Consider the following 24,724-nt stretch of genomic DNA (forward strand, 5'->3'; position numbering starts at 1 on the left):
AAAATATTTGCTCTGCTGATTCCCTTTGTCTTAGAACAGATATTACCAAGTAACTAAATGTTGAACTTAGATTTGTGGATTGACTAATAACTTTGTGCTCCTTCAAAAGAATAGTATCTTGTAAAAAAGAAGAAGAAGAAAAACTGTGGTAATTCAAATTAGATTTCTGTTCACAAGGCCTGCTGCTGCTGCTAAGTTGCTTCAGTCGTGTCCGACTCTGTGCGACCCCATAGACGGCAGCCCACCAGGCTGCCCTGTCCCTGGGATTCTCCAGGCAAGAACACTGGAGTGGGTTGCCATTTCCTTCTCCATCACAAGGCCTAGACTCTTACAAATCAAGTAACAATATAATAGGCTCCCACCTATTGCCATGATAACTAGCCAATATCAAAGATCTCAGTAAGTCAGAAGACTATTCTGACTACTTACTCAGCTTGCTGCCAATTATGATAACCATGCCCACCAAATCTCTGATCATTAAATGTTGCTTCTTGGTCCATGTAACCCTGAAATTCCAGCATTCCCACTGAATTCAGGGACCTCAGTTTGATGGCAGCAGTTCCCATTGCCATTTCTGGTCTGCACAGCAGAGCTCTTCAAGGATGCCAGGGCTTACCTAACAAATGATTTCCTCACTGCTTTGGTGAAGAAAGTGTCCTCTGAACCTTTCTGGAATCACAGTGTGCAGGCCTTACATAATAAATCTATCCTAATATTCAAATATGCCTAAGTTGTGTCCCCTCAAGTAAGACACAATTTTTACTGTTGGTAGTTTGTTTGTTTTTGTACTTAATTCATAAATCTCTTCTCAAGACATTAAGACATGTCAGATATTTTATCAATTTCATTTTGCTGAAGACATATCATCCAGAGCCTGCTGACTTCTTTCAGTTTGGACTGGTTGCCCTCTTTATCTAAAGTACTTATCATCCTAGCATTTCCTCTCCACCATTGTTCTGGGATTCCTCGTTTCACTCTCCTGGGCTGGATTTCCTGCTCCCTGCATCCTGTGCCCTGCCTCTTGGTTCTTTCTAAGTTACCTGTCTTGTTTTGGTGGAGTCATCCTCCAGTAGCTTCCTGAGGAAAGGCATGAGAGAGGTAAATGCATCAGGAGTCTTATATCCTCACCCTTGATTGATAGTTCAGCTGGGTATGGAATTTTGAATTAGAAATCACTTTCCTTCAGAAGTTTGAAGTAATTGCTCCACAGTCTTCTTGTTGTCAGTATCGTTGAAGTCCAAAGCCACCTCTTTTCTCGACTTTTTCTGTGTTTTTGTTTTTACATTCTAAAATTTTGTAGCATTTCGTCTTCACCCTCTGGTTTGGATCTGTTTTCATGTGTGGGCCTTTTTGAGCTACAAATTCATGCCCTTCAGTTCTAGAAAATATCTCTGAATTATTGCATTGGTGACATCTCCTGCGGTTTTTTTTCCCCTGTTCTTCCTTGGGAAAATACTTGTTATTTGTCTATTTGATATCCCAGATGGGGCACTAATTCTCTTTCCTTTCCTTTTGCCGTTTCTTTATCACTCCCAAAGCGAAAGTGAAAGTAGCTCAGTCACGTCCAGCTCTTTGCAACCCCATAGACTATACAGTCCATGGAATTCTCCAGGCCAGAATACTGGAGTGGGTAGCCGTTCCCTTCTCCAGGGGATCTTCCCAACCCAGGGATAAAATCCAGGTCTCCTGCATTGCAGGTGGATTCCTGCATTGCAGTTTAGCCACCAGGGAAGCCCTTAAAGATTTCTCTTTTTAATCCTTACAGTGAGTTTTGATTTCTATATCATATTATTAAAATCCCAGAGCGCCTTTTGCCCTCTGGTTATTATGTCCTTTTATATAATATCCTGCTCATGTTCTATGGTTGCAATATCTGATCTTTCTAGGGATCTGAGTGAATCATTTTTTTCTTTTACATTTTCTTTTCTTCACATAGTCTATTCCTTTCAAGTCACTTATTTCTTTCTTATAATTTTTGTTTCTATTTTTCATGTTAGAGGCATTCTTTAGATGCCTAGGAAGCCTTGATTATCTGCTCACAATTAAATGTTCAGGAATCAAAAGCTCATTGTAAACTTTGTATATTAGTGGACTTCTTGACTATGAAATTTACTGTGGCTGTTTCAAGAGTTTCCAATATCAACATCAAGTCTTTCCTCTTAGGCTAGTCAAATCCCAAAGAAAGATTCTCCTATATCCTACCTAAAGGGGAAAGTCTGTCTGCCAAAAATATGGGAGCTGAGTAAAGAAGAAGACTATGAAGTCTCAGCAATCTGTGTACACATACTTTTCAATATGGTACCCATCTTAACTGTGATGAGTGCCACAGAACTTTTGCTTTACTAATCTTGGGAAAGGAATGGGGAGGAACTGCCCAGCTATATAGATCTTAAAAAGATACCTGGGACTCTACTTCTTAATCATACTTTCATCACTTCTTTTTATCTTAGCTCCCCAACTCACCTCCTACTTCCAGAAGAATCCAGTGTTTCCAATCTCTGGAAACTTAGGAGATTTCAGGATGTAAATCTGATAGGTATTTAGCTTTCCTTACTGACAGCTTAGGGTTGTAGTTTCTTAAGTCTATTAAGTCATTTATTACTCTTACATATACCTTTCAGCTTCAAGAATTCAGTGGATGTTTCCCTACTCTAATTCTGTTGATCGTTTTGTTTTTTAAAAAAAATAAAAAACATATGGTGCAGTGGATAAGAATCTGCCTGCTGATTCAGGAGACACAGGGTTGATCCCTGTCGAGGAAGATTCCACATGCCATGGAGCAGTTAAGCCCAGGCACCACAACTGATGAAGCTCATGTGCCCCAGAGCTTCTGGAACAAGAGAAGCCACTGCAATGAGAAGCCCACACATTGCAATAAAGAGTAGCCCCTGACTGTCACAACTTGAGAAAGCCATTGTGCAGCAACAAAGACCCAGAGTAAACAAAATAAGATTAACTATTTAAAAAAAAACTCAAAAATATATTTTAAAAAATACTTTGAGTGCTCGCTTCGGCAGCACATATACTAAAATTGGAACGATACACAGAAGATTAGCATGGCCCCTGAGCAAGGATGACATGCAAATTCATGAAGTGTTCCATATTTTTTGTCAATGTATGGGAAACCAATACAGTATTATAAAGTAAAATAAAGTAAAAATAAAAATTTATTAAAAAAATACTTTGAAATCATTTTAGTGGGGCTTTGACTAGAAGTAAAAGTACCTGTGTGTTTAACCTCTACCCATTGTCCCAAACATTTGAGCAGAAACTCAAATCAATATTCTTCATATATATGATCAATACTTATTTAAGACAAGCTGCTCACTGCCTAGGGGATTATGAAAAAGAGTCAGTGATTCATAGGCTTCAGCTTTAGTTGTCTTGCCCAGCAATTCAACTCTGGCTCTAAACTTATATAGCTCACTCAGTAAAACTTACAACCCCACCCCCTCCTAAAAAAAAAAAAACTTTGGGTCAATGGACTCATCTCCTTACAGGGCATTTCAAGAATTCTTTTGTTAACAAGAATTCCACTTGAGGATTTGGTACTCTCTATGAGAGATGTTCTTCAGAAGAACTGTACAAAAATGATCTTCATGACCCAGATAACCATGATAGTATGATCACTCACTTAGAACCAGACATCCTGGAATGTGAATTCAAGTGGGCTTTAGAAAGCATCACTATGAACAAAGCTAGTGAAGAGGATGGAATTCCAGTTGAGGTATTTCAAATCCTAAAAGATGATGCTGTGAAAGTGCTGCACTCAATATGTCAGCAAATTTGGAAAACTCAGCAGTGGCCACAGGACTGGAAAAGGTCAGTTTCCATTTCAATCCCAAAGAAAGGCAATGCCAAAGAATGCTCAAACTACCACACAATTGCATTCATCTCACCACTAGCAAAGTAACACTCAAAATTCTCCAAGCCAGGCTTCAACAGTACTTGAACCATGAACTTCAACATGTTCAAGCTGGATTTAGAAAAGGCAGAGGAAACAGAAATCAAATTGCCAACATTCACGGGATCATAAAAAAACCAAGAGAATTCCAGAAAAACCTCTACTTCTACTTTATTGACTATGGCAAAGTCTTTGACTGCATGGATCACAACAAACTGTGGGAAATTCTTCAAGAGATGGGAATACCAGGCCACCTGACCTGCCTCCTGAGAAATCTATATGCAGGTCAGGAAGCAACAGTTAGAACTGGACATGGAACAACAGACTGGTTCCAAATTGGGAAAGGAATACATCAGGGATATATATTGTCACCCTGCTTATTTAACTTATATGCAGAATACATCATGAGAAATGCTGGACTGAATGAAGTACAAGCTGGAATCAAGATTGCTGGGAGAAATATCAATAACCTCAGATATACAGAAGACACCACCCTTATGACAGAAAACGAAGAAGAACTAAAGAGCCTCTTGATGAAAGTGCAAAAGGAGAGTGAAAAAGTTGGCTTAAAACTCAACATTCAGAAAACTAAGATCATGGCATCTGGTCCCATCACTCCATGGCAAATAGATGGGGAAACAGTGGAAAGAGTGAGAGTCTTTACTTTTTTGGCTCCAAAATCACTGCAGATGGTGACTGTAGCCAGGAAATTAAAAGACACTTGCTCCTTGGAAGAAAAGTTATGACTAACCTAGACAGAATATTAAAAAGCAGAGACATTGCCAACAAAAGTCCATCTAGTCAAAGCTACGGTTTTTCCAGTAGTCATGTATGGATGTGAGAGTTGGACTATAAAGAAAGCTGAGCACAGAAGAATTGATGCTTTTGAACTGTGGTGTTGGAGAAGACTCGAGAGTCCCTTGGACTACAAGGAGATCCAACCAGTCCATCCTAAAGGAAATCAGTCTTGAATATTCATTGGAAGGACTGATGCTGAAGCTGAAACTCCAATAGTTTGGCTACGTAATGTGAAGAACTGACTCATTGGAAAAGATCCTGATGCTGGGAAAGATTGAAGGTGGGAGGAGAAGGGGACGACAGAGGATGAGATGGTTGGATGGCATCACCGACTCAATGGACATGAGTTTGAGTAAGCTCGGGGAGTTGGTGATGGACAGGGAAGCCTGGCGTGCGGCAGTGCATGGGGTCGCAAAGAGTCGGACACGACTGAGTGACTGAACTGAACTGAACTGATGAGAGAAGTTCTGGTAACTACAATTGTCTTCATCTTATATTTCCAGTGAAATTTTGACATCCTTGTGATAGTTTAAAACTCTTTAGGCAATAGCTCAGCTGCCTCCTCCCTTAAATCCTCACTGATTGAGGAATAATGAGAAAACTACAGTAGACTGATAAGAGGGGTTAGACTTGGGAAATGTTTTTCTCTTTAAGAAGTCCTTTAAAGATACCCCCAGAAGTGTTCTGGGTAAATCTCAGGGACAATGAGTGTATTTTACACAATTTCACAACTTGCTAGTGCTTTTCTTACTTCCTCTGTGAAATGGGAATGAAGACCCTCCCGTGATCTTTTCTCATGAGCAGCTGTGCTTTACGAGTTAAACGGTAGCTGCTAAGCCCTGGGATTCTAAGGGTCCAGAATGAGCTCACTGTTGAATCTGGGCTATCAGGGCATGAAGACAGTTAGGGAGTAGCAAGAGTAGAGACTACTCACGAAATCTTCACTTCAGGTATACACAGCCTGTTCAGAAAATTACCCTGGAGCTGAAATAACTGAAATAAGGCTTTGTCTCTTACCGGGTATGAGAGAAGCTTTTGAAAAATCTATATCATCCATTTTACAGTTATTTGAACATAGGAAGAAAGGCTTTTTATAAGGTGCTCTTTTTTTTATTCTTGGACAACTCAAAAACAAACCTCTTAAAGAAATAGTCTGAAGTTTCAAGAGTCTGAGTGAAGAAGTGCCTCTGAATTGTTGGGAAGAGATGAACCCAAAGAACAGAAATATAATTAAGCTATATTTTAGAAAGAAGCAAGAAATTAATTTATTGGCTCGTTTGTGTGACAATATTTATGGTTATATTTATTCTTTCATTATTTTTGTACAACCTTATAAAGTGCAAGTCTCTCAGTCATGTCTGACTCTTTGCGACCCCATGGATATACAGTCCATGGAATTCTCCACGCCAGAATACTGGAGTGGGTAGCCGTTCCTTTCTCCAGGGGATCTTTCCAACCCAGGGATCAAACCCAGGTCTCCTGCATTGCAGGTTGATTCCTTACCAGCTGAGCTACAAGGGAAGCTGTACAACCTTATGAGGTAGTCATTATTATCCTTCCCTTCATGCAGATAAGAAAATGAAGGCTGAAGATTTGATTGGCCACAGCAAGAGGGTGTCCACACTAAGATCTTGAATGTCAACTTGCCTGACTCCCAAGTCTATGCCAGGTCCATCACTATAACTTCAGAGGAATCTCAGACCTGGATCTCAGGTTTATATTATGAGATCTACACTTCTAGTTGAGTGATCTATCACAGGATTAAGCTGGATTTGGGGGACTATTGGGATGGGAGAGATTGATGCCAACTGCATACAGGCACTGGACAAGTTGCCTGGCACAACACAATGAGTTGATCTAGCCATTGCTGATAACCAGATCCCCCCAAACTCACAGAATTTAACAGGCATCAGTCCTCAGACCCCTCTCTTTGCCTTCCCATATCATTTTTATCTTCTTCCACCCTCCCTACTTTCAGTTCTCACAAGACACCAGCAGTAGTATTTTACCAGATTTTCTCTATGAATTCTAGATGTCATAATGCTATTTAAAGAACCTGAGCTATAAGCCACATATTGTTATTTCTCCCATCTTAGAAAAACTTCTCCTGACTCAACTGTTTTCTGGTAACTACCACCATTTTTCTTCCCCTTGGCAGCAACACTCCCCAGAAAGAGCTGTCTGTAGCCACTGTCTTCCCTCCTCTCATTTTCCCTTAAATTTACCTTGGTCAGAATTTTTCAAAGTCACCAATGTCCTCTATCTGTGCTAAGTCCAATGGCCAGTTCTGCATCCCCACCTCACCTGACTTATTAACTGTGTTTGCCAGTTGATCACTTGTCCTCCTGACATATTTCCTTCTCTTGGCCTCTAGGACACCACCCTTTCCTGGCTTCCTCCTGGTTTCACCTCACTCCCTCTAAGCAGCTTCTGTTGGGCCCTCCTTATCTCTGATTTAATGTTTTAGTACCTGTGCTCCTTTCTTGGATGATCTCTGTCATGTGCGTGAACGCTCAGTTCCTAAGTCATGTCTGACTCTTTGCGACCCCATACACTGTAGCCCACCAGGCTCCTCTGTCCCTGGAATTTTCTAGGCAAGAATACTGGAGTGAATTGCCATTTCCTCCTCCAGGGGATCTTCCTGACCCAGGGGCTGAAGCCGTGTCTCCTGCATCTCCTGTACTGGCAGGCAGATTCTTTACCACTGAGCCACCTAGGCAGCCTGACCTCGTCTGCATTTGGCTTTAAATACCATTGTTTGGGCTTTGACCTCTCCTCTGAACTCCAGACTCGTATTCAACTGCTTTCCTGACATGCGGATGTCTACCAGGCATCTCAGATGCAACACACCCAAAACAGAACTCTTGATGCCAACCACCACCAAAACCCACTTCACCTACAGTCTCCTTCATCCAAACTGACACAGTCCTTCTAGTTGCTTGGACTAAAAATCTTAACATCATTCTTGCCTGCTGTTTTACTCACACCTACATCCAACACATCAGAAAATCCTCTTGGCTTTATCTTCAAAATAAAGCCGCAACTCAAGGACTCCTCACCACCCCTGCTGACGCATCCCAGCCTGAGTCACCATCTTCTTTCTCCCAAACTACTGTGATGGCTTCCTAACAGGTTTCCCTGTTTCTGTGTTTAACCCCCTCGCATCTAGTCTCCACGCAGCGGCCAGAGTGTTATTTTAAAAAGAGAATCCAACCAGGCGATTCTTCTGTTCAAAACCCTGCAGTGGTTCCTCACTTACTCAGCATGAAAGTGACCCTCGAGCTCTTACCCCCTCTGACCCCCGATTGATTGTAACTCTGTTCTCTCATCTTCCACCACTCAGCTCCAGATGCTCGGGCCTTTCGATACTCCTGCAACCTGTCAGGCACACTCCCACCTTAGGATGTTTTTACTGGCGGTTCTTTATATTGCTAACGCACTCACCTCCTCGGAGTCTTTTGATCTTCTCCGTGAGACTGACCTGACCATCCTACTGGAAACGGCAGCCCACATCTGTCCCTGCCTAGCTCTTCTTATTCCGAACTCAGAAGTATTTCTCGTTCTTCTATGGCACTACTAGTATCTATTTATGTACTTATTTGCAGGCTATTGTTTATTGTCTCTCTCTTCCCTCAGGAATAGAAGCTCTATGATAGCAAAGATCTGTGTCTGTGTTTGCTCATTAGGGATCTCCTGTATCTTGAACAGTGCCCAGCACGTAGCAGATGCCCAGTAAATAGCTGCCAGGTGACTCCTGTCTGCCACCTTGCTAGGAGACTGGGCAAAGACAAGCCACACTTATGTGTTTGCCAGGATGTCCTGAATTTTATTCCAACTCACTGGGGTTTACGCTAACTTCTTTATGTAAGCTACATAGTATGTGGATGCTTTATAGGTAAAGAATAACAAGTGGAAAAGGAAACACTATAGAAATAGAATTTTTATTTTTTCACATTAATGGACATCTGAGGAAGCAAAGTCTGGCCTACACACTACTTTTCTTTTGTGTTGCAAAATACAAGCCAAAGCCCAGGGCTGTAGTGACCCAGAGCAAAATCCCTGGGCCATATTGCCTCCATTCATGACTTGTCCCTATCACTCACCTGTTATTACTCATCTGTAATTACTAACGGGACTTCCTTAACTTTTCTGTGCCTCAGTTCTTTCAACTATCAAATGGGAATAATAGTTGTACTTGTATCCCAATTTTGTATAAGGATTAAATTAGTGCAAGGTACTCAAAATAGTTTAATCTATAATAAACAGTCAATGATTTTGGCTAATGTTTGATAAATGTATAGAGATTTTATATTTACATGCAGAAGTCTCCAACCTCCTGGATTGAATGCCTGATGATCTGAGGTGGAACTGATGCAAAATATAATATAATATAATACAAATAATAGAAATAAAGTTCCAAATAAATGCAATGCCCTTGAATCATCCCCAAACCATCCTTCACCTCCAGTCCATGGAAAAATTGTCTTCCACAAAACTGGTTCCTGGTGCCAAAAAAGTTGGGGACTACCGTTTATATGTATTTGCACAACTTAATGGAAGTAAACTTTCATATTCATAGGCATTCAAACAGTTCTCTAACAGAGTACTTAATGCCTTAAATTTACTTAAAGCCTCAACTTTCGAACTTCCATTAAGTGTTTTACAGCCCCCAAGATGGTCCAGAGACAGAGGCTTGGGAAAGCGTGGGCTCACTTGGACTGAGCAAGGGAGGCGTCTGTAGGCTGCCACACTGCAGGAGAGCAACAGAGAAGTACAAGGAGTTGAGATGCCTTTTGTCTCTCCAATCAGCCGTGCAAAAGAGTAGCTGGGAAATCATCTCCGAAGATAACTCAGACATTGTTCACATACAGTTGGAGCCACATTATTCAAAACCGAAGCCTCTGAATAATGCTGACTGTGGTACAGAAGGAAAAGAAGGAAACGTCAGAGATGCATCACCAGTAAAGGTTCTTAGGTCAAGCATGTTACCAAGTCATCTGTCCCCTCCTCTCAGCCACAGCTCTTCTCATACCCATCTTATTGAGCCTGGAGAGGTTTTCCACTCAAGGCTTCATAAACCCTTGAAGATATCAGCTTTCTGGAAACCATTCTCCTGGTCTGCACACACTGTGGCTTTGGACTGAACGACACTGGATGCCGACTGAAATCACTGGACAGATGTTGTCTTTGGACACTCATGGAGTGTGCACCCCACTGCAGGCTGTCTCCTCCTTGGCTGCTTCTCTCTACCTGACACCAGGGGCTGGAAATGGGGGCAGTTGCCCTGGTGGCTCAGAGGGTAAAGCGTCTGCCTGCAATGCAGGAGACCTGGGTTCGATCCCTGGGTCGGGAAGATCCCCTGGAGAAAGAAATGGCAACCCACTCCAGGATTCTTGCCTGGAGAATCCCATGGACAGAGGAGCCTGGCGGGCTACAGTCCACGGGGTCGCAAAGAGTCGGACACGACTGAGCGGCTTCACTTTGCTTTGCTTTCCTTTGCCCAGACATAGTTCTGATGGTTTGAGGCTTTCAGCACCCAGAAGATATTGGAACATCTCCCAGTGCTGGTATTTGGACAGTGAACCCAGGAACAATACGTGTAGCCCTTCAGGACTAATCGAACTTACTAATGAATGAGTCTCACTTTTTTTTCCCCCCCGCCTGAGAAGCTAGACTTTAAACATCAGGTAATTCCCAAAGAGTCAGGACAGACTCAAGGAGTCAACCAAATTTGGGTTAGAACAGAAATCCTTCTTCAAAGGTTTCCTCCCATTTCTGATATGATTTATGGTTCATAAATGCTAGTCTGGAGAAAGAGTCCAAAATCCAGTGGGCAAAATCAAAAGGAATAAAATACCCAATGACTGCTTTAATGCTAAAACAAAATTGTGTAATCTGAAGTTCATTGCCAAGATATTTTTTAAATCCTTGGAATTTCTGTTTCTGAGTAAGTAAATAATAATGATAAATGTCTTTATCGGGTAAAAGGATGACTCTTTAGTAAAAAATAAGATCCATAGACCCTACTAATTTAAGCTATAACATTATCTTTTTATTTTTCTAAACTTTGTATTTATTTATTAAATTTCAGACTTCACAGAAAATTTGTAAAAGTAGTAGAGTTCCTATATGCTCTTCACCAAGCTCCCCCTAATGTCAACATCTTGCATAATCTTAGCACAATGATAACATCCAGGAAATCAGCTGGTTTAAATATTTCTAACTAGAGTCCTTATTCAAATTTTGCCCATATTTCTACTGATGCCCTTTTTCATTTTAGAATCCAGTCTAGGATCCTATCTTGCATTAAATTGTCATGGCTCCTTAAACCCCTCCAATCTGCAACAATTTCTAAATCCTTCCTTGTTTTTTATGACTCTGATACATTTGAAGAGTACTGGTCACTTATTTTGTGGAATATCCTTCAACTCGGTTTTATGAAATTTCTTCGTGATTCGATTGAGGTCATATATTTTGGGCAAGAACCATACAGAAGTGACGCCTTTCTTAATTCATCATATCAAAGGTTACAGAATGTCAATATGTCTTATTACTGGTGATGTTAAACTGGATCATTTGGATACAGTGCTGTCTGCCAAGTTTTTCCATTGTAAAGTTGCTATTTTTCCCTTTGGAATTAATAAGTATCTTTGGGTGGGGAGATATTTTTATTCCGCTTCTCTTCAAACTTTGGAAATGTTCATTGATGGATCCTGCCTGCATTCATTATTATTGTAGCATTTGACTAATAGTGATTTTCTATTTCTCTCATTCCTTTGACATTTATTAACTGGAATTCCTGTGTAAAGAAGATGCCACTCTCTTTAAATAAGAGGCAGCTGAGTATATTGTGAGGCCACTAAATCTAGCTGAAATGGACTTCAGAGTTAAATTGACCTCTGTTGGAATTCAAATGATTCAATTTACTGGAGTACATATCTGTAAGTTGATTATATTATCATCATCAAAAATTAATAATTGCTTCCTGTAGAACAATTCTTTAGCTTCACTTAGATTAGTTAAAGCAATAAGAATCAAGAGATTTTTTTATCTTTCTGCCTGGATTTCTCCTATGAAGGGACTGGGTAGAAACCACTCTTTTTTTCTAACCTGATGCTATCAATACCCCACAGACACCATTTTCTCATCCACACATCATTTCTAATGAATTTCCTGACCACGAGTGTTGGATGTAACCAGATGTAGATGTGTAAACTTCCCAAAGTGTCTTAACAATGATTCTTGGGCTTGTTTCTGATTGTATATTGCAGTTTCAACAGCACAAACCCTAAATACGTAACAAGTATTCCTCTACATTTCAGAGTTTCTACTTGTACTACCTATAATGTGATATTTGCCTTCACAAAGTAGATAGCATAAAACTATGGTCTTTCAATCCACAGTCAATTGAGAAACAAAGTTAGCTTAGCAATGGAATACAGTCTGCCTTACTTGAGCATTTTTCCTACTAGAAGTGTGGGAGGTAGTTTATACTAGCTGTCTGATGACCATCATCGTAATCTTATTTATCATTTGGGTGCATTCTGGGTATGTAGAAAGGTTTATAATTATATCTGGAGAAGGAAATGGCATTCTACTCCGGTATTCTTCCCAGGAAAATCCCATGGACAGAGGAGCCTGGCAGGTTAAGGTCCATGGTATCGCAAAGAATCAGACATGACTTAACAACTGAACAGCAACAATAATACAGTTATAAATTTCAAGTCAGGATCCTCCTCTCAGTTTCATCCTAATTTTTTAAAATATCAATTAAATTCTTATTTGCAATTGATTCTTTTCTAACCTTTTCTGTGTGGTAAAATATTGGAACTCTCCTAACACACCACTGGTCATCCCCATTAGACAGTTTGTCCATCTATACCTTGTTCATTAGTCATATATATTTTTAAACTTTTGTAGTATATTATGATAAAACACCCACTCAGTCAAAGATCAAGCATGGTCCTTCTCTGTCTTGATTACTAGCACAAACATGCTTTCCTTTCAAATCCAAACTCATAAAAAGTTCATCATAGAGCCCAGATCACTACAGCATTCCATGGATTTTGTTTTGTAATCAACTGTCCAGGCACTTTGGTTACTGGTTAGTGGAATCTACCTGTGGGTCTTAGGCATGGCATGTTGCCATCAGTGTGAGCTTTATTACAAGCAATTCATGATTAATCATACCAAAGTTTTAAGAGTGATTTGCTTTTTAAAAAATAAGTCAAGGTAGATACACTTTCTTGAAAGGGAGCAGAATAGAAGAATCATAGCTAGACCCAAGACAAACCTGTAAAACCTACAGCCTTTCTTATCTTTCTTAACAATGGAAATGGTTCTGTGTGGGAGACTCATCCTCTATGTGTCATTTCAGGATGGCCCTTGTAGAGGTGCATTGGAGCTTTTATGTTTATACTGTAGAGTCTCATCACACATATGTATTTTATTTATAGGAATTCAACATACGTACTTGGCAATCAGACTATTAGATTACTGATAAAAAATATTCAACCTCCCCATACTCCAACATGGAAAGAGTATATGTTCCCACCCCTTTGACACTGGGTATGGCCATGTGCTTTGCTTTGGCTTCAGGGTAAGCAGAGTGTATCTGTTGACCTGCTCCTTGTCTTTAAACTTAGCAGTATAACTCCAACAGCAGACATGGTATTATAAGAGGTTTGATATGGTCTGTGGACTTGGGCTTGCCCCTTGTGCCTCTGTTATCGTCATGACAGCCCCTTCAACCAGAACAGACATAAGACAAATGTGGGACTGACCCCAGTCTAAAATGTTACAATGAGTCAAGCCCAGAAAAACTTGCACCTTGAAACAGCACTGCCAGACTGGGTCTAGCCCCAGCCAAGTTGCAGGGACATGAGTAAGGATAAATAATAGCTCTTATAAATCATTGAATTTTGGAGTGGTTTGCTATCTAGTAACACTATAGCTGATAGATGGAGTAATAAGGAAAATGAAAGAAACATCAATATGAAGGGTTCCTAATGTGTGTGCACCTGGAGCGAGCCTGAGACCAGGGTCTGGAATCTACTTTTTCTTAATAGATATCCATTTCCACTTGCATCTCCCAGTGTGCATATCAACCCCACAGAATGCTTACTGAGAAATATTAATACCTTCCTACAAATGGCTCCCTAAATGGGAGTCACATGTGTAGACATCAAAGCTTATACACTATACTTTATGAAGAAGAATAAAGACTTGCAAGGATAATGTTGGTTTCTTGTGTAATTTAGTAAGATGCACTGACATTAGGCAATAACCCCATAAAACCTATAACTCCACCATTTATATCTTGAGGAACCACACATGAAGTCCCCAAAGGTATCTTTGGGGTTGATAGGAAAAACATGCTTTCAGTGTGGGTAACTGTTTACAATTAAAGTGTTTCAGAAATAGAAGACGACCTTAAAGGGGAAATTGTTGGCAACCAAGTCTCCAAGCAGTGCCTGTACAATTATAGCACTAATCATTTAAATAACACATTTAAAATTTACATCACGTATGTGACTAAATTTAATCCTTGCTGTAATTCTGGAGGCAATAAGTACAGTTCTCCTTTATTTTGCAAACAAGGAAACAGAAGTTCAGAGAGGTTGAAGGTCTTATCTAAAGTTACACAGCTAAGACTGGGATTCAAACCCAGGTCCTCTACCTTCAAATCCCATGTTCTTCCCACCACACCACTTATGAGGACAATTGCAACCCAGCCCAGATTAGAAAGCAAAAGGTCTTCGTACTTTGAAACACTAGACAATTAAAAGATCAAAAATAAAAAGGCTTATTAGACTAGAAGTTCTGGTCAACCGCAGTACAAACTCCTCTGAGTGGAAATGAAAAGCATATGGAGTCAGAGGTTTAAAGGCAGAAATAAAAGCTGCAACCTAAAAACAAACAGAACACAAGAAAGGAGCTTTCCAACAGAGCAGTTTTTCACAAGGGCAAATCTCTGTTGTGTGTTCCATAGAGAGATGAATAGACGGAGCGCAGGAATGGATTTATTTTTAACAATTGTTAATGGTTCTCCATAGAAATATCAACTATCTCACCAAGTATGATAATAATAAATGTTTACATAACTTGCTATAATATTATGCCCTTTCCCTCCAACACTGGCCCAAAATTTGACTCCTCCAAATGTTGTTCTTGATTAATCACTGGCCCCCGCTCCCAGCCCTGGCCAACCTGCTTACACATGTATATATAAAATTTTCCTAATATCAACGCGTGCCTTTGCAAAGTGGACTTAAATTGTCTATACATGTACATGTGAGCACTGTCTTCTCCGTATGTCTGTAATCTTTGTGCAGTTTTGATATAGGAATAACAATTAACTCGATGACTGTGGGTACTTGGTTACTGTTGAAGAGCAAAATGAGGGGGCATAAGTGCTTTATAAATGGGATGGACTGCATAATCTGAGAGATAAAAGCAAACTGTGAGGTTGCCTGCTCCGTGGGAGACTCACAACTAAGAAGCTGAATTTTTCAAGGTTTTTCGGGTAGACTTTTTGTTTAGGCCATGGAGACAGTCACATGAAACATGACAAAGCCATTCTTCAAACAAACTCTTTGCCCTGTAAGAACAAAGGGGCAGTCAATGAAACCGAAAGGCAACTCGTTTAAAACAGATAAAAGATAATGCTGCCTTTTTTTTTTTTTAGTCCACTACATAATTAAGAATTTGCTGCGCAGGAAATTGTGAAAGCAGTTATTAGCTCTAGTATTTTAGAAAAGAATTTGACTAAGAATATAATCTTGTTGGGGGAAAAGAGGAGATAGATTCATTCTTTGTTTAGAATGAATTGCTACTACCTGTGGCCAAAGTGCCTCTTTGGGCTCAGCATTTCAAAACGGAAGAGCAATATTCCCCAGGAGCAGTCCAGATGCCATGTGAGAAAACCTCGACAGGTTTTCTCATATGGAGGATGCCAGGGCCACCTATCCTGCTGTTATTTCTCGTCATGGAGCTCCAGTGTACCATGGAAACCTGAAAGGTGATCCCCAGGAACACGAGAGTATCTCTTTGGGAGTGAGAGAGGGTCAGGTGGAATTCCCTTCTTCAGCCTGCACCACCGAAAGTGCAAATGAAAATGCTTAAAGAGTGGCTTCCTCTTTCCAGTTCTGAACACACAAAGCTGAAGATTTTTGTTGCTTCCTGTCTATCAGCAACCCTTGGTATACGGTTTATGGCGATAAGATGTGTCCCCAGCAGGTTAATCACACTCTCCCGGTCATGTCCCCTGAATGAGGCAAACCATCTTCATTCCACTGCCATTTTGAATTGGAATAATGACAGGCATTCAAAATTCATACTTTTTAAACTGTGGTGTTGGAGAAGACTCTTGAAAGACCCTTGGACTGCAAAGAGATAAAACCAGTCAATCCCAAAGGAAATCAGTCCTGAATATTCATTGGAAGGACTGATGCTGAAGCTGAAGCTCCAATACTTTGGCCACCTGATGCAAAGAAGCGACTTCATTAGAAAAGACCCTGATCCTGGGAAAGACTGAAGGCAGGAGGAGGAGGAGTAAACAGAGGATGAGTCTGTTGGATAACATCACCAACTCAATGGACCTGAGTTTGAGCAAGCTCCGGGAGTTGGTGAAGGACAGGGAAGCCTGGCGTGCTACAGTCCATGGGGTCACAAACAGTCAGATATGACTGAGCAACTGAACAACAAGGACAGGTATGCATTCCCCAGACATCATTTTGCCAACAAAGGTCCGTCTAGTAAAAGCCATGGTTTTTCCAGGAGTCATGTATGGCTGTGAGAGTTGGACCATAAAGAAGCCTGAGAATCAAAGAACTGATGCTTTCGAATTGTCGTGCTGGAGAAGACTCCTGACAGTCCCTTGGACTGCAAGGAGATCAAACCATTCAATCCTAAAGGAAATCAACCATGAATATTCACTGGAAGGACTGATGCTGAAGCTGTAGCTCCAATACTTTGGCCACCAGATGGGAAGAGCTGACTCATTAGAAAAGACCTGATGCTGGGAAAGATTGAGGTTATGAGGATACGGGCATGACAGAGGATGAGGTGGTTGGATGGCATCACCAACTCACTGGACATGTGAGCCTGAGCAAATTCGAAGAGATAGTGAAAGACAGGGAAGCCTGGTGTGCTGCAGTCCAGGGGTTGCAAAGAGTCGGACGTGACTTAGCAACTGAACAAGAATGCATCCCCCAGATATGACACCTAAAAGGAACCTGCCACAGGCTGCTGGAGACTACCCTGTCCTCATCGGTCAGCAACCTCTCCTGTCCCTCTCAGGAGCAGACACGGCAAGTGGCAACACAGATGCCAGAAGTCCGGTAAGTAGAGAAGCTGATGGTGGTGCATTGAGAAGAAAAATAGAAAATCACCTCCTCCTGAAATCCAGACTTCAGTGTGATGTTTGGCAAAGTTGGCCAACCTGGACTGAAAGTGAAAGGAATGAGCCTATGGAGGTGTGCGCATACACAGTCATATTTACCTGCCTTACTCCACCAAGCATTTGAAGCAATGGAATAAAATAGGATTTATGCCCTGAAGGATAGTCTAATCCAGAGAAAGACCTGTCCATGCATCTCTGTAACCCAAAACAGGCCAGGGGAAGTGTTAAAAACATACTGATCATGGCTGGGTTGAGAGGGGAAAGCAGATTTTTGGGTGATCAAAGAAAGCTTCATGGAGAAGGTGTTGTTTGAGCTGAGCAGAGAACACAGAATTTAAATAGGAGGCATGGAAAACAGAGAACTCCCTGAAGGAAAAATGGTATGAACACAGGGAGGAAAAGAAAAAGGACAAGATGGCCTGGAGAGTGGTCAGTGATTCGTTTTGGCCGATACCCAGATCCACCTCCAGTGTTAGTTAGTAAATAGTAGGAGGTCCTTGTGGATAGTGGTGGATAAGAGTATCTGCTGCATTCCTTATGCAAGAAGCTTCACCTCTCTTTAGCATTAGCTGCCAATGCCCATATCCCCTTGGGGAATTAACACTTCCAGAAAGCTGACAGCCTGCTCACCTCTGTAGAAGGGCTGACAACATGTGCTTGGCTTGTGGGTAGGGCCGGGGAAAGGTGCTGGGGAATTAACATATTAGAGCAGCCCTCAAGCAATGATGTGTAGGAGCTGGTGGAAAACTGGCCCAGTTCCTTGCCCTCAGTGTACAGCCCTGTTGTACAATCTCTCAGAGAGTCTGTGGCTGCCCCCAGTGGTAATCACTCGTTATCCATCATTGACACTACTCTCTTGCTGTGATCACAACCCCCTCCCTCACCAGGCTTCTGAGTATTCAAGTCTTTGCCACATGGTCTGATTTTGCAGAAATTCAAACTAGAACCTTCTTTATGTCTCAGTTTCTTCATCTGTCACACGAGGATAATAATGCCTGTTTTGAATAGTTGTTGTGAGAGATAGATAATATAATGGATTAAAGAATATAGCAGGGTGTATAACACAATAAGGGCTTGAGAAATAGTGATTATTCCATACATGTTAGAGATCCATGAATTCTAGGCTGTCTGATAGAGTGGGAACTGTGAAAGGTTTTAAGTAACGGCATGTTTTGCAGAGATTCCAATGACCTTTGTTGGAGGACCTGCACTTCAGTGGAGAACTCTGGCCTTCACTGTAGGATGGAACAGTGCAGCTCCCTAATGCTCCCCAATATTCATTTCTCCACTTGCATTAGAGGACTCCACGTTTCTGCTGTATGACTAGTTCTGGCCAACAGCTATGAATGGAAGCTAGGGTGTTACTTCCAGGACAGAACATTTAACTATCAGAGTGAAGTCATACTGCACCCCTTTCTCCTTTGAGAACTGACAAAATCTTAAAGAGTGGAGCTTGAGTCACTGAGTGAACATACAATGGAAATCAAGCCCTGGAATCTATGAAGACCATGTAACAAACTACATGTAAATTTTGTTTTAAGCCATTGAGATTTTCTGATTATCTGTCACTGTAACATAACCTCACTCACCCTGACTAGTACAGATGAGAAAGAGACAGAACAACTGAAGGCAGATTAGTTAAGAGTCTACTGCAAGCCTCAAGTAACAAGAGTCTGAAGTAGGATCTAGAAACTGGAAGTGTGAAGGGACGGAAATAAAAGAGCAAGTTTCAAGGAAGAAGAATCAGTTAGTATTGAAGAAAAAAGGGCTTACATATGACTCCAGAGTCTCAAGCTTGGAAAATTGGAAGGAAGATGGTATCTTAAAAAGGCAAGTCTAGAGGAAGAGTGGATCCTGGCGAGGCTGATTTGGTATGAGATATGAGTTTAAAGAGGTTCTACTTCATACCATCTAAAGAAGCCTTCCCATGCCCTCTCCCCACAGAGGCCAGGGGTTGGGGGTTAATAATGGGATGAGTCACAAAGGGTTTCCCTAGTATTTCCCTCATAACAATGTGTAGTGATCATGACTCAATTATAGGACATAATGATGAGATGACTTGTACTTAGGTCTCTTGGCTTATGACCCAGTACTCTTCCTACCACTTAAAACTGCCCCAATATTGAAGAAATAACACACATCTGGTCTACACAACCAGAGGAGGGATTGCTCAACAATATGGTTAATTTAGTACTGTCTAGACACTGGAATTATGTAACTTATAAGGAAAATAATAGCAAATGTTTGTCATCGTGTTCCTTCTTATAGTCTGAAAAATTAGCATTTAGATTGTCCGAAGCTTCATTCTGTAACAAAACTACCACTCCTCTCCAAGAACTGATAGGAGCCCTATATTTTCTCAACTTGTGGATCAGTCTCAGTAACTGAAAACGCCACTCTCAATCTTAAATGTGGACTCCTCAATCAGACTCTAGTTAAAGTCCAGTTGCAAAATGAGGGCTTTCTATTTGATCAGAAGATGAAAATAGTAAAATGCATAATAAATACTATGAAACTGGAGGTGCTTTCCTTCCCAGTAATGTTTTCTTCATTTTATCGTTTTCAAAATTACTTCTTTCATAACCTCAGAAGCCTACAGCTATTTTACTAATTATATTAAAAGTGCTAGAAGATGTCAAGAAAATTAAGTAATATAATAAAACAGCCTTACCATACATTTAAGCCCTTTTATCTTTAACAGTTTCTTTTTAAATCTCTAGACCATCTAACCTACACAATGAATTCCCGTTTAAATAAAAATACATTAATAATGGTCTATATTAAGAAATTATACTGAAAAAGTAGTTCATAATGTACCTTTCAGCTTTATAATTAGTTCTGTAATCTGTAATCAGATGATTTAAATCTAACAGTTAAATTACCAACTAAGTAATTTCTATTTCCAACAGGAATCATTATACCTTTGGAATTTTGCAGAGCGTTAATGAGTTCTAGAGAAATGTTTCTATTTCTCATTCACTTTGTTCCCAACAGTTAGCACAATACCTGGCATATAGTTTTTGCTAAATAAACAACTGCTGAATAAATAAATGAATATGTAATCACAAATAAGTGATTAGCAAATACCTGTTCATTTGTCATTGTTCCTGTCCACCCCCAATCGGGACATGAATGAGATTCACTTCTGTGTCTCAGTTCAGAGCACCAATTCATCTTCTTCTGATCAGTTGGGTGTACATTCCGACTGGATAGTTCCTTTGCCTTACAGTTCATTACATAAATATGCCTGCTTTCAGAGTATGTGTGATAAAGAGCAAAGACACTTGATCTAAAGTCAGAGATGTATGGTTAGGTTCTGCCTTCCATGATTCCTTCTTTGCAAAGAGCTCTGTAAAGAATATCACTGAAACTCCTGCAAACTAAGCTCTGAGCTAGGCACAACCTAGACATTAAAAGATTTAACTCAGGAAACTCCAAAAGGTAAAAGATGAATCCAAATTTTACATATTAAAAAAAAAACTGACCTTTAAAAATTAAGGAATTTGACCTAAAGTCACAAATCTAACAGGCAGGATTGCACAATAGCTCTGACTCCAAAATCAATCACCAGGAGCAACGCTGATGATACAGAAAAGAGTAACTATATCATCTGCAGTCTCCAATACTTCTATCATTGCCTGCATAGATACTTCTTGTTTGAAGACAACAAAAACCACTTAATATATCGGTGGAGTCCTTACTGTGCCTGATCTCTGTGGTAGGCTCTGGTCACGGCTGCTGTGTTCAGCCCCTTCTGGGTCTGTTTAGATCAGACATGACTGACTGAGCATGTTCATATGTTGGTCATCATTTCAAAGGTGCCAAGTCACTACCCAGGAGTTATGTTTGCTCACAATTTTATAATCTGGGTAAAGCAGAGCAAGATGGTGCTGGTGGTAATTACACTCAGATATTCAGTCCAGCATTCTGGCTTTCTAATGCTAATTTTATAACCATAAAACCCAAGTGTGCTGGAGTTTCAGGGTCCGTGGCTAAGGATTAAAGAGGCTTGGTCAACTCCTACTCAGGACCATGCCTAGCAGGACCTCCGCTGGACTGGAAGTCTACCCTGGCTACCAAGTCCTCCTTGAGGAACTAGGGATTTGGGAAGTTGAGCTTGTCTTACACCTCCCAGGCTGATACCTCATGATACACTTTACTGACAACCTATCATTTGTGCTTATTGGAGTGAACTATAAGACATAAAGGATCTGACTGTCAGAGTACTCATTTGGGTCAAGTTTCAAACCCATTCTCTGCAGGACAACTTCAGCCCTGGAGAGGCAGAAGGACAAGGTTAGAAAGAAAGCCCAGCCTGCCATGCTCAAACCCCATTTTTGCCACTCAACTTTCTGCCTCTGTCTCTTCATCTGCAAATGGCCATGGGATAAGACCTACATCTAAGGCATGTTAAGAATAGAAGTCTGTTATTTCTAAACACTTGAAATAATGCTTGGCATGTAGTAAAGCTATACATGTTTAAGTTTTTTTGATTCTGAAATAATTTACTAATCACTGCATTTTTTTTTTTTTTTACAGAAGACACAGGTTCATGGCCGATTGGAAGGGTACTCAGCTCATTGATTAATTTCATTGATTTGAACTTCACCAAGGCCAAGTTAGCTGACAATTTCATCAGGGTTTGGCAGAAGCTTGTGTACAGTCTTCTTTGAAGAAATTACCTGTACAAAATATGAGTATGAATAAGAGGGCAGGAACCTTGTTTCAACAAACCCAAACAAAACAACTTTTTAAAGTACTTTGAGCAAAAGAAAGTCCAACTTATTTCTTATATTAACCAACATCCTCCATTCCCTCTCAAGGGTTCTCATACTGATGGCCGCCGGTGCTCCTGGAAGGCTTGGGCTGGCAGGGCTCCACTCTCTTTATGGCCCTTGGGCACCCACTCCCCCCACAGCTGAGCAGTGTGCTTATTTACCAAGAGTCAGCTGCATTGCTCCCAGTTGTTATTTTAATTACATGACCTTTCATTCTGTAAATGGATAAAATACAAATATAACAAGAAAAAGTTGTTTCTGTAAAAACTAGGTTGACTGCTTGGGCATAACTCAGTAATGGTAATTTCCAAGCAACAATTGCAGCTACTTTAAAAGACTGAAATGTCTGGAAACTTTCTGCACTCAGATAATGCCCTGTTGTTGCAGTCTAAGCATGACAGATGATCAAGAACTCTAATTAGTGGGCCCATGTTTAAAAAAAAAAAGAAGCATTATCCTTACATCCAAATATTATGACATAAGTCTCCCATTACTAACTCTCAACTGAAAATAAAATATATCTATATTTAAATCATCCCCCTAATTTACTCTTCCTATTAACTGACCACTCCAAATTAGAGTGGATAAAAGAGTTTCTACCATAATTACATGAGAATAGTTACTGTTGATAACAACTGTATGGCATACAGGAATCAAACCTGTGCCCTGCAGTGGAAGCATGGAGTCTTAACCACGGACCGCCAGGGAACTCCCTTTTTTTCCTTTAAGACAGAGTTATTGTCATTACTTTAAAACATAAGCAGAATGTGAGTTCCAGGATGTGGGTCAGGCCTCCAATGCTTTCTATGTGTGTGTGTTTTGGACATAGTCATATATGGCCTACTATCTACATCAGATGGAGAACTTATGGGATAACTCACATCTATCTAAGGCTAAACTCCCTGGACTTGTTCTATTACCCGCATCTTTGTTGTGTTTGGGAACTGACAAGCTATTTTCCAGGACACAGGAAACTTTCATCAGGAAAATAAAAAAATTATCAAATAATGTTAATAGTGAATACAGACACTACAGAGGAGCAAACAAGAGGAAGCAGCAGGCCAGGTGATGTGCACTATCTAAAGGGTTAGGCTGACTAGGGTTCTGGCAAAATGTGGCCCTCTGCTTGTTTTGTAAATAAAGTTTTATTGAAACATATGTACTTTTATTTACATATTGATCAATGACTATTTTTGCTTTATAATGAATGAGCTGAGTAGTTGCAATACAGACCCAACAAGTAAAAATGAAATAAATAACATATTTATTATCTGGCCCTTTTCAGAAAAAGTCTGCTAACCTTCGTTCTAAAGGATCAGTTCTGCCCAAGATAGTCCTTGACAAGGTATGATTATAATTGTGCTTTATGAAATGTCCTGGAATGTTGCCATAGTGGATTAATTCCTCAAGGTTATCCCCAACAATGAGAAGCAAGCCAAGTGATTAACTAAGCCACTGACAATGTCTTATGACACAAATTTCCCCTCAATTTCCCCTTCAAGGGTGCCTCCTAGAAGAATTCCCTTAAAATCACACTGTGGAGATAGTTTCAGATGGGAATTTTGATGCTGTACAAATGTACTCTTTCCTCCACTCTAATACCTCTGTCTACCTATGGATCATGGCATCTGGTCCCATCACTTCATGGGAAATAGATGGGGAAACAGTGGAAACAGTGTCAGACTTTATTTTTGGGGGCTCCAGAATCACTGCAGATGGTGATTGCAGCCATGAAATTAAAAGACGCTCACTCCTTGGAAGGAAAGTTATGACCAACCTAGAGAGCATATTCAAAAGCAGAGACATTACTTTGCCAAAAAAGGTCTGTCTAGTCAAGGCTATGGTTTTTTCAGTGGTCATGTATGGATATGAGAGTTGGACTGTGAAGAAAGCTGAGTGCCAAAGAATTGATGCATTTGAACTGTGGTGTTGGAGAAGACTCTTGAGAGTCCCTTGGACTGAAAGGAGATCCAACCAGTCCATCCTAAAGCAGACCAGTCTTGGGTCTTCATTGGAAGGCCTGATGCTGAGGCTGAAACTCCAATACTTTGGCCACCTCATGTGAAGAGCTGACTCAATGGAAAAGACCCTGATGCTGGAAGGGATTGGAGGCAGGAGGAGAAGGGGACAACCGAGGATGAGATGGCTGGATGGCATCACTGACTCGATGCACATGAGTTTGGGTGAACTCCAGGAGTTGATGATGGACAGGGAGGCCTGGCGTGCTGCAATTCATGGGGTGGCAGAAAGTCGGACACGACTGAGCGACTGAACTGAACTGACCTATGGATCTCCGTGGCTTAGGAAATGGTGCTTTTCACAGACCCTGCATTTTGTAGCAAACAAGGAGCTTGGGCTCCTGAAAAGGTAGCTTGGGCTGTCTTTTCACATATCATTTGTTTCTTCAAGCATGGCACTGTTACATGAGCGTGGGCAAAGGGTTCATTACTTCTAAACATATAAACACAATCAAATTCAAAAGGAAAGAGCTAGTCAATGAAAAGAAAACACGAGTCTCTACCTATCCCGATGGTCATAGGGGTGGTGGCTCTAGTAGACAGAGTACTAGGTCTGTGGTCAGAAGGTTCCGGTCGAGGTGCTGATTGTGCTACTAACAAAATGCATGACCCCAGGCAAGTGACTTACCTTCACTAAGCCATATAGGCTTAGCCAGCTATCCCTAAGGTTCCTTCTAGTGCTAAGATTCTAGGATTCTACGATGCCAGCCTTAGGAGGCTGTGCTCTTACCAATGCCTGGCACATCGCAAACACTATAAAAGCATTAACTATCACTGTTGTTTTGTGAAGGCACAATGCATGCCTTTAAATGTTAATGTGGGT

The 24,724-nt window shown here is 40.7% G+C and overlaps 1 protein-coding gene and 1 non-coding gene across 2 annotated transcripts in view; one reads left to right on the forward strand and one right to left on the reverse strand.

The window, feature by feature from the left end:
* EGFLAM (EGF like, fibronectin type III and laminin G domains) overlaps positions 1 to 24,724 on the reverse strand; it is a 189,254-nt gene that overhangs the window by 148,601 nt on the left and 15,929 nt on the right. The gene's annotated exons all lie outside the window — the stretch shown is intronic.
* On the forward strand, positions 3,002 to 3,108 carry LOC138094748 (U6 spliceosomal RNA). Its single transcript, XR_011146263.1, has one exon. It is a non-coding gene; the product is annotated as a U6 spliceosomal RNA (small nuclear RNA).

This window comes from Capricornis sumatraensis, chromosome 18, assembly GCF_032405125.1.
Source record: "Capricornis sumatraensis isolate serow.1 chromosome 18, serow.2, whole genome shotgun sequence".
Classification (NCBI taxonomy): domain Eukaryota; kingdom Metazoa; phylum Chordata; class Mammalia; order Artiodactyla; family Bovidae; genus Capricornis; species Capricornis sumatraensis.